General features: G+C 37.3%; 1 long non-coding RNA gene across 1 annotated transcript; it reads right to left on the bottom strand.

Annotated features, from left to right (window-relative positions):
• Positions 1–330: 330 nt before the first annotated feature.
• Positions 331–11,478, bottom strand: LOC137035542 (uncharacterized). The gene is made up of 3 exons (XR_010897088.1): positions 11,378–11,478; positions 1,096–1,183; positions 331–795 (listed from the first exon to the last, which is right to left on the bottom strand). It is a non-coding gene; the product is annotated as an uncharacterized lncRNA (long non-coding RNA).
• Positions 11,479–11,481: the final 3 nt, after the last annotated feature.

The following is an 11,481-nucleotide window of genomic DNA, read 5'->3' on the forward strand; positions in this document are numbered from 1 at the left end:
ATATATTTTTGGAATATATGCAAATATTTGAAATTGGCCCAATAAATATATTTAAGTTAAATATGTAAATATTTTTACATATATTTTCATATATTTTTTAACTTTTGTTTCATTTGAAATATATTTTGAAATGTAAAAAGTTAACATTTTCACAAACAAACACATTTTCAGTTTATATTTTTAGACAGACCACTTCAGCCGTGGATGTGGGCATGGGAGAGCAGTGCTGTACCACTTCCCCGACCCATATTTTTCCTACTGGTCGGGATTGAACAGGCAACCCTTCGGTTACAAGCCCAAAAGCCCTAACCAGTAGGCCACGGCCTCCCCTTTACTGACTTTATTGGCCTAAAATGACAATTTTATGTAATAACACACAGAATGCAGAGTTTTTTTCTGGCCTAATAGTCCTAGGAAAGCAACTATCTGTCATTTTACATTGCAGTAATTTAAATGTAAGTACAGTACAATATATTATAGCTGTGTGTCATAATTCAGTAGTGAAATATAGCCTACTGTTGTGTATAGGGGAAAAGGTAGAGGAATTACTATGATCAAAATACATTTTCGACCCTTCTTTAGCAAGCTAAACATTTTATGACCATATATTTTGTCATATATTTTACATTACATGTTATACATGTAATACTCTGAGGGACCGGTAGAAGAAAGGAAGGAGTCCGTGCCATCGAAGTCCACCCCAGCCAAACCAGTAAACCTTGGCCCCGATGGTCTCTCTGGCCCTCTCTTCCCCACGACGAATGTAGCTACTCCCGATGATCCAAATCACTGGACCTGTTAATAGCATACAGCAATCACAATCAAAACACTGTTTTGTCAGTATGAGTAAACAGATTTTAACACACAAGTAACTTGTCTCTGGCCATTGATTTATTTTTATCCGAATAAAACAGAAAAAAAGTCTATGCAAATATACAATAAAACACAAATTAATTGCTCTTATCTGTTCACTGAAATAATAATAACAATATAGGTATTACACAAGGTTAATGTATTATTTTATTCTCTCTTACAGTGTTGCTTTCCATATTTTATACTATATATTCTAAATGATACTATATTAATATCGCTTACCTTTGTTGGTATTGTAGTTAGCCATGGTTTTAGTTTTTTTTCTTTCTTCTTTTTCTGGTGTTAGCAGAAGAAAAGTTTGTATTTTTACCTATAGAAAAATGAAAAGGGCAACCATTAGTTATGTTATTGGTGACATTCGTTATTGTCCATTTATTATCTATATGTTATTTAACAGGCCAAAGCAGACGCTTTTGTCCAAGCGATTTACTGAATAACTTTTTTAAATGACCGATTCGTCCATTTCTCTTGCGATGTAGATCTGTAGATAACAGTTAACGCCATTTTGTGGTTATATTCGGCGCCCATTAACGTTATACAACATCATGTGCATCAAAAATTTAATTATATTTAAAATATTCAATCCCTGGGCCGTTAAATAACTATTGGGAATGAATTCATATCAGTTCTTGAACATAATTTTACATAACTTCTTAATGGTATGCATTAACTTAATATGGCGTACTGGCGTTACATTTTAAAATACTATACAAAATAATTAATCAGAATACTTACTCCTGCTCAGAGCCGGATTAAATAAATGGACTGCACTAGGCAGGCTGCATTTTTTGGGCCCCCCTCCATCGATGTTATTTATGAATTGAAATCTGAAACTTACCAAAGTTACTAATAAAAGTTAATTCACATTTTAGCCTAGTCTTTGGTTACAAATTGGTTGTGTTGTATATTAAACAGCCTATCAGACTATTTTTTGATATTCATTATTTATACGTCATTACACTGCTCTATTAAATGCTATTAAATTATCCTCATCCATTGGGAGTGTCATTGTTAAGGCAGTAGTACCAGTAAATAACCAATAGGTGTCAGTAAACTATGTAAACAGAGCAAATAAGTTTATATTATCAATTAATCAACACATTTAATTAAGATTTTCTGCAAAATGCAATAGCTTACAACATTTATAAATGTTGTAATTAAGAACAAGAAGGCAAACATGACCCCTTCACATTCATCAAGACCATTTAGAAACTGTCTAACAATAAATAATTATAAATATAAGGATGGAGGATTTAAACTATGGAAAACTAAAGGTATTCAGACTATTAAAGACTTGTATATGGATGGAATACTTCTTACATTTCAAGAATTGTGTGATAAACACCAGATTCCCTCAAAACATTTTTTTTTAATATTCACAGCTTAAAAGTTGTATGTCTTCCAGGTCTACAGATATTATGTACATTCCCAAACTGTCATTAAATGAGGAAATAATTGAAAAAAGAGGTGAAAAGGGCCAATTGTCAAAATATTATAATTTAGTAATGTCTAACTCTAAAGAGTCTGCTGTAGACAAATGAAACGCATGGAGGAAAGACATTCAAGAAGAAATAGAGGAATTTGAATGGACTGAAGCATGTTTAAAGGTGCAAAAACAAATCATAAACACGCGGCTTAAATTATTACAGTATAAATGGTTGACAAGGGTTTATATAACACCTGAAAAACTCAATCATATGTCTAGCAATATTCCTGATATGTACAAAATGCCAAAATTATAAAGGAACTCTAATCCACTGTCTATGGGAATGTTCTGATATACAGAAGATCTGGAAGGATGTCATAAACTGTTTGTCAGAACGGTTTAATCTTAAAATACCACATTGTGCCAAACTTTGTGTACTGGGAATATATCCTACAGTTTTCTCACAAACAAAGAAACACACTAGACTATTGGACTTTGGATTGTTACATGCCAGAAGAGCCATTGCTATGAACTGGAAGAGCATGGAAGCACCTTCTATAAAACAATGGATAAAAGAAATTGATTGTCTCTTATACTGAACAACTTGCAGCAGTAACAGAATACAGTGCCAGTAGACGGTGAGTACACTAACCATTTTCTTGACAGGGTTTCTCCCTTTAGCTTTTTTCTAAAGAAATGTTCCTTGGTTAAGCTTCGGTTAATGTCTCCATATTTCCTCTGTGATGCAGAGAAATCTCCAATATTTTGACAGGGATGGTTTAGTGCAAAGTACTCACACATCCTGTCATCAGTTTGGTCCCACTTTGCAGGATCAGATGGGTAGCTTGTTAATACCCTTTCTGGGTCTAGAGGCTCCTGCTGCAAAACGATATTGGGCTCACTTCTGGCTGGCTGCTGTTCTTCCACCAGTTTGTCGTTCTGTGATGGCGCGGATGTTGACGGCGCGGGCGCCACAGTGTCTTCCGCCGCATTTCCCGCCGAATCTTCCACCGCGTCTTCGGGCCTGGCTCGGCCTTTGGCTCTGCTGAATCGAGCAGGTTCACAGCTGTCGGACGGCTGCCCGACAGAAACTTCTGTAAAGCCCCCTGCTGTCTCTTCTTTTGTTCCTCTTCATTTTTTTTTCTTTTTACGTTTTGCCGCACCCGAAAGCATCTTGAATGTTAGCCTACTCAAAACACACCTGCCTGCTAGCATTGTTGTCCCGCTCTTACCGCCGCTGACGTCTCCTCGGACTTAATGGGCTGGCGTTAATGTGACGTAATATAACAGTCTAAAGTTAAGATAAGCATTGTCACTATTTTTAGTTAATTAATAAATATTGAAATAAATTGTAGATAGGACATTTGTACATTTTATTTTTATTATTATTATTGTCCCTCTGTCTGGGCCCCATCCCGCCAATCGTGCCCTAGGCACGTGCCTAGTTTGCCTTTGCGTTAATCCGGCTCTGCTCCTGCTCACTCACGCCAAAGAACTCCCCGCTCAAGCTCGCCATCTCTGCAAGATTAACGATGGCAGTTTGCACGCACAGCTACTAGAAGATTTACATATGTCAGACAGGTTGCTGACGTCATCAAGCTTAGTTTGAGTCTGAGCGTCAGAAACGGAAGTGCTAAAAATCGCTAAAAATGGGCTTCACTTGACTCAATTGCATAGCTGTCAACATTGAACACTGAAAATAAGGGAGATTTCCTGGGATACATCCCCAAAATAAGGGATTTTTTTTTACACGATTATTAGGTTGGCACTGGGGACAGGGGGTCAGGACCCCTGCACTTTTGATAAGGGTTGCTTCAATCAGTCACACTATATCATCTTTTAGCTTAGGATATTTTCTTTCATTTTCACATTTCTGTGAGCTTTCGTTCGTAAACAATCAATGCAAATGCGCTCTCGAACGGAGAAACACGCGATCTCCAAACCATCGATCAAAGCGTGCTAACGTTTTAGGACAGGTCGATGGTATATAATGTCAATCAAGCCAAACCGCCCATTCAGAAACCGAGAAACTGAAGGCTGATCTCTCAGATTGACGCGCAAGCTGGCTTGACTGAAGTTTTCGTGAGGATAATAGTTTATGGACTGTTTTGATTTCGGTAAATACATCTAGGTAAAAGCATTGATGGCATCTATAAAAGAGATATCTGAAAGTGAAACGAAAGTGATAGGCCTATTGCCTCGTCCAGTGAGGAGGACGCACGAGAGGAGACCTGCGCGTTTAATCTGTAATACTGCATTTATAATGCTTATCAATGGCGTGCACTTTGATCGTGAAAGTGAAAGTGCCCTTTGCAGTCGCATCGCGGTGCCCCGTGTTCCCATTTCTCCCGATGTCCATTACAATTTATATACTACATTTCCCGCGAGCCTTTCAGAGAAACTCCATGAGCGCGGAAAGACACGTTTGGCACATGCATACGTGATCGCCCGTGGTCAAGTGCAAGCCACTTCACAGACACAGATAGTTGCGTGTTCTGAGTTAACACAATCAGAGCGTAAAAATACGGGATGTTTTACGGGAAAATACTAAAACGGGAAGACAGCGGGAAAAGAGCTAAAATATGTGAGAAACCCGGAAAAAACGGGAGGGTTGACAGCTATGCAATTGAGTTCCAATGGGGTCGCTGTGTCCATTTCTTTTACTGTCTATGGAACAAACAAAGGCTTCTAGAGATCGCTAACCATGGCTTTAACATCCAGATAAACACTTTTCAAGACGATAAATACACGATTGAGACGATGTATGCATGTATTGCCTCAGAATTTGCGTCTCAGTAGTGCTCGCATCCATGGGTGACGGGCGTCTGACGTGTCTCTTTTCATACAGATTACATAAACACAGAATTTTTGTTTTCAATTTGACTTACACGATTTAAAACTTGACATTTCAACGTTTCTTTAGACATAAGTCTAATTTTTTTGTCATTCGTATTCACTAAGTTACAGTTCATTTTCTGAGAACTATCAGATTGGACTTCGTTCAGAGGGAGACGAGAGATCACGCATCATGTTAGTTTTCTTTATTTTACAAAAAGCACAACATTTTGTTGTTACTCTGAGTGTACACAAATAAAAGAAGATATTCCACTGATTAAAATGGTGTATAACTCTTAATTTTATGTGCAACATTGACGGAGTATTTTGAGTCTCTTTCACACTGGTAAGAAAAAAACTGAGGTGGTATCGCCGACGTGACTGCCAACCCGAGGGAGTTAAGTAAGTCATAAGTGCTTGCATTTTATAGCTAATTTTTATTATCTCTAAACTTTATGTACACATACCCTGTATAAGTGTATCCTGTTTGAAGGAGGCAGCACCTGGATCTGAGGATGCACTCCCATCAATGCCATCCATCATGGGTCGACCCTGGTTACTGGACAGGGCCAACTCCTCTGCAGTGGTCTATTTTTGAGGAGGTGGCCCTCCACCATTTTCTTACTTTCTTACATTTTTTTTTCTTGGCTACATAGGATATACTTTATTATAATACGCACACAAAAACAATAAAAAACACATTGAAAAAATGTGTGTAAAAACACAGTGTCATTCCTGACCTGTAGGTAGTTCCCTTGCATTTAATCAAAAATTGTAAATAGACATCTGCCTAGACAGAGACAATTGAATTCCCTCAAAACCACATTTCACTCTCTCAAAACCCTCTATAGATCCCAGGAGTGTGGCGTATCCAGACTGACTTTAATGTCATGTGAGAACATCTTCACAGAGAGCAGGGTGTAGCACAACATTATCTGGTGTCAGAGCCTGTGTTTTACAAATGTTGCAGAAATTGCAGGTTATATGATGTAGTCTTTCAAAAACAACAACAACAAAAAACATGCATTGCCTTAAAACGCATGCACCAGAACTGAACCAAAGGTCAAAGTTTCCTGATGGCCCCATATTGCTCCTCAATCAGATGCTCCAAAAACATATCCGCGTCTGCTCTCATGGCTGGAGAGCAAATCAACTCCATACAGCCCAGTAATGAAAGTAGTAGGTCACAGGGTTGATCCCAGTTCCTCCTGGAATAAAGTCTCGTGTCATAACAGGGTTCTTAATATCCTGAGGTTAGATAGCAGATGGCTTGTTGTGACTATCAGAAAAACTATAGTCAAAGCTTGTCAGTCTATTATTCAGTTTTTGTTCAATCAGAGAATTAAGAACAAGCTTGGTTTCATAACCTCCAACCCCTTCCAGAACGTCATGCATGACATCTGGATTTACATTGTCAGTTACATGGTAGAACTGAAGTTTATTTAGTGAACACTCTTCTGATCCAGGTTCAGTTACTCTGAAGTAGAGTGGTAGTTATCCCAGTTGCACTTCATTGACAGATCCTCAACTGTCTGTCCTCTCATAACCTCTCTATGTACCCGACACCATCGACACACAGCTTACCCTGGGATGGCATTAAGACTTAGGTTATCTTCACAAACTTGTCCGCTTCCTGCTTTGACAGTGCCCTTGAAATGATTCGTGTCAACCTGAGTTCCCTCCAATTCCAGCTCCTTAATTGATCCTCACACAGTTGGATTTAAGACAGCATTTATTCCATAGGTTTTTACATCGTCCATACACTGCCAACAAGAAGTGAGAGTTTAGGCCAGAAAGATCATTTGGTCGCAAGCATTTAAGAGTAAAATGGATCAAAAACCTCAGTTCACAAGCTGGGTTTGGTTTATGTGGATTGGCCTTCTCACATTCATCATTGTAAAGCACAAGAGGAATGGACAACTGTTTAGAAATGACTCTCTCTGATACTGATATTTCCCTGTAGAGATCCAACCTCACTGATAAGGCTAGATGTGTGATCTACCACAAAATTAACAGCACTCAACATCCGAGAGGAATATAATCTGAAATTTAGCTAAAAATGTCTTGTATATTTTCTTCCTCTATCTCATCACAGTCTTCATCACACTGCTCAACAGTGTCTAAAACTGAATTTGATGAATTGTTATCAGGCTCAACCAAAGGAGTTTCCTCCATTTCATTTCCAGTGTCATCACACACTCCAGTATGTGTCTTCTGAATGATCTAGTAAGCATGTAATGCGTGAGGATATCCAGCTTGAGCACACTGAAAGTATCTAGAGATCTAGAAAATACATGAAGGTCAACCCCTCAAATGTGCAAAAAAAAGCTTTGATCTCAGCTCCCAAAGACTGTCTGCATTTAAAGCAGATGTACCCCATACCTTCTACACCTTATACTTATATATGAAGCACATACTTCTTAAATTTTAAACAAAGTCCAATAATAGGATAAGAGAGGTCAGTGTGACATCATCTAAATCTTCTGTGACATCTTCTTCTCAGCTGTAAGAGAATAAAAAATACAGAACATAAACGTATTTTGATGGAGATGATGAAACAGAGCAAACTGTAGAAATTACGTTCATGTACATTCTGCATTTGTGTTAAGCACAAGGAAGTGCAATAGAGCTTCAAAACATGATTGCCTAAAGGAGTTAGATTTTTGTCTGTTTCTCACTGCTAAATGTGAAATTATTTATGCATTAGAAGCAGGTAATGAAAATAATGCGTAACTGGTGCGTTCCCAAATTTTAATTTTAGTTCAATTGATGCTTTGTCAAAGCAATGGTGCAAAAAGCAACATCAGAGATCTTCTGTATTTTGTTGGCTACGAATGATGGGAATGCTGTTGCTTTGGTCCTTTAGATCTTAGCTCAGCATTTGATATGGTTGATCATAAAATTCTTCAGTCTGGACTGGAAAATTGTGTAAGCATTGTTTTAAAATGGTTTCAGTCTTAACCAATAGCAAGTTTTCTGTCTGTATCGGACAGCATTGGACTCCTGTGGTGTTCTGCAGGGATCTATCCTTGCACCAATTTTGTTTTCCTTATAGATGCTGCCCTTGGGTTCCAGCGTACATAAATATGGGTTATTTTTTCATTTATACGCTGATGATATCCAATTGTTCCTTCCATTAAACGTAATGATAAACTCTCTACAGGGTCACTGACACTTTATTTACAGGAACTGAAACTACAGCTAAAAAAAAAACGTTTTGTCCTCGAATGAGAATAAAACAGAAGTGGTACTGTTTGGACCAAGTGATTCATATGACACCTGTAATATGGACCTTGGCATGTGCGAAAAAACCTAGGCTTTTATTTGATTCCAGACTTAAGTTTGATAAACAAATGAATTCTTTGGTAAATTTTAATTTTTGTTTGTAAATAGCCTAGCACCTGGATATATTTCTGATATGCTGTGTCCTCACAATCCATTGAGATCGCTTGGGTCCGGGGATCTTGGATGATCTCTGTCCGTAGGTCTAGATTGGACTGAGCTTTTGCTATAGTAGTCCCTAAACTTAGGAATAGCCTTCCGGTATCTATCAGAACAGCGTTATCTCTTTAAGACTTCATGAATCTATTCGTTTTGTGTATTCTATTTCTTATGTATTGTTATGTGTTTGTCTTTATTTATTGATTATATTGTTCTGTACAACACTTTGGTCAACCTTGTGTTGTTTATTAAATGTGCTTTATAAATAATGAATAAATAACTGAAATGCTGATGTACGTGATTATGGTGATTGCAGGTGACTGTGAGTCTGAGCCAGTCTGAGTGCTCAGATGTGATTTCAGACGCAGATTCTCTGTCCTGCAGAGTTTAGCTACATAGACAGTATCTGTGTATGTGAACTTGATTTGCTTTTATTTCTTTATTGTGGCAATGAGAACATCTGCTGATAGATAATAATTACATTTCCTGTTTTATGTTAGGTCTCTTCAGGCTGTTACTTGGTATGGATATGACTGAGCCACTTTCCAAAGCAGTAAATGGCAATGTCTTCATATTAACAATTACAGACTACTTCTCAAGTGGGTTGAAGCATTTCCACTGAAGGTAAAGTCAGCCAAGGAAGTAGCAAGAAACTTGTTATTTACAGACAAAGTTCCCGAATGAGTTTTGACTGATCAAGGCAGAGAGTTTAATATGGTGAATTATTGGGATTTCCTTCCCAAGTGCCAGAAGAATGACCAGAAGAAAGTGTTTTTATGAATTAAGTTCTGAGAATTTGATTTTAGCCTGGATTAATCACACTGTTCACAATATAAAGTCAGCTCAGTTTTATTAAAGCTGCATCTATATCACTTTATTTTTTGACTAGTAGAAATGCCTAATTACATGATGATTTCCCTCTTTTTCTGTTTTCTGTTCACAAATTGTTCTCCCCATTCATGGTGGCAACATGAAATTGGATGAACATGGATCAAAACAGACAAACATTCAAAAAGAAAAGTCTTTCAAAGCAGATCTATCTTTACTTCTGTTGTCTGGTACTTTCTCTTTTCAGAACTGTGGTTTTTCCCAAGACTTTCCTGTTCTTTCACTCTTCCCTCCAGTTCTTTCTGTTTCTGTTCAATTTTACAGCAGGAATTTTGGAGCACCACAAAGTCGTAATTATTAGTAAATTACTCAAATATAAACAAATATATCTATGGCTACAACATAAATCATCAGCTTATTCAAAAAGTTCAGTGGGGACAGAAGGCCAAAACATAGAGAAAAAGATGCGTTTTCAAGTGTGGATTAGAGCAGATGTAGCCTCAGTTCAGTACATTCTCTCTCCCAGTAAAGGCTTTTGCTTCACTTGAAATGGGCCTCGCAACAGAAGGGGCCTCCGCTCGCAAAAGAGCCCGCCATCTGGTCTTGGGGCAGAAGTGCCACCAAAATTAATAATAATAATAATAAAATACCACCAAATTCAAGATATGGGGAAAATGTTTCTGTAAGGACATAGTTAAGCAATAAAAGAGTTGTGTTTTTCCGAATGTAAGGACGAATGCAATTGTGATATTGATTTTATGCAACAGATCAATAGACAAGAAGTTTACATTAGGTGACTGCGAGGATGAAAAATGGAGAGAGCGTACATAGATCACGGTTAATGTACTCAAAATCTTCAGAGTCAATCTTCTGTTTTGGTTGTACATTATTTGGGATTCACAGTCTTCCAAACACTGGCTTAATGCTGTGAGAGTTTAATGAGCATGAGAGTTCAAATGCGCTTGAAAACTCAAAGCTAGGAGAATAATCCTGGAATGTTTTCATCAAAAACCTTCATTTCTTTTCCACTGAAGAAAGAAAGACATGAACATCTTGGATGACATGGGGGTGAGTAAATGATCAGGTAATTTAATTTGAAAGTGAACTAAGGGGTTCATTTAAGAGAAAGTTTCCAAATGACTAGCAAGATTTTTGTTTCAGACAAAATGTCAGAGAAATCTATCATTAATTCAATGGGTAATGAACACTGACATGAGAGGAAATGACTGAGGAATTAGAATTTTATTTCAATAAAACATTATGAACAACTACTGAGAGATGTGTTTACATAAGATTTTATGTTTCTTTTCCACCAGATTACTGTGCTTCAATTTTAAATGTTTTAAATTTGATCTTAAATAGAAATATATATATATATAAAAACTTTTTTTTTTTTTTGCACAGAGTTCAAAATTTCAGAACTCAGTGTGCAAATGTCTTAACACATAATTTAGAGGTAAATATTGTTTAGTTGCACAAAATCCCCTCAAAATACAAAATAATAAAGTAAAAAATATATATATATATATATTATAGAAAACAAATGTATTCATTTAAATAAAATAGTTACACTTACGGTGTAAAGTTTTAAATCATTAAATGATAGAAGCTCAGGTCAGAGGTGATGTTCTGCAGGAACACAATCATTCTCCCTGAACACTCTTTATCAATATCCCATTACACTTTATATATTGTGACGCATGAAAATGCAGCCTGTAATAAATTATTGCGCTTATTTCTCGCGTCTTTGGTGATTGAGATGTACGTTATACGCTTTTATCACACACATAGGCATGTTGTGTCCAGTAAGTTTCGATATTGATCTGTATTCTTCCTCCTAAGCGAAAATGAAATGATCTCCAGTAATTCAGTGAACTGCGTAATTCCCCTGCCATCAAATGTCCGCATGTGGACAAACACTGTGTTTGGCGCCCTGCATGTGTATATTTAGTGCACTAGTTAGGGAGCACAAACCTTTCGCTTCAGGCCAGTTCAGTCTCTGAGATAAACCACACAATCCAGTGTTTGGAGCAGAGTTAGGGATTTATGTGCGGCGTCTTGTTATTCACCGTGAAGTC

Source organism: Chanodichthys erythropterus, chromosome 14, assembly GCF_024489055.1.
Source record: "Chanodichthys erythropterus isolate Z2021 chromosome 14, ASM2448905v1, whole genome shotgun sequence".
Taxonomy (NCBI): domain Eukaryota; kingdom Metazoa; phylum Chordata; class Actinopteri; order Cypriniformes; family Xenocyprididae; genus Chanodichthys; species Chanodichthys erythropterus.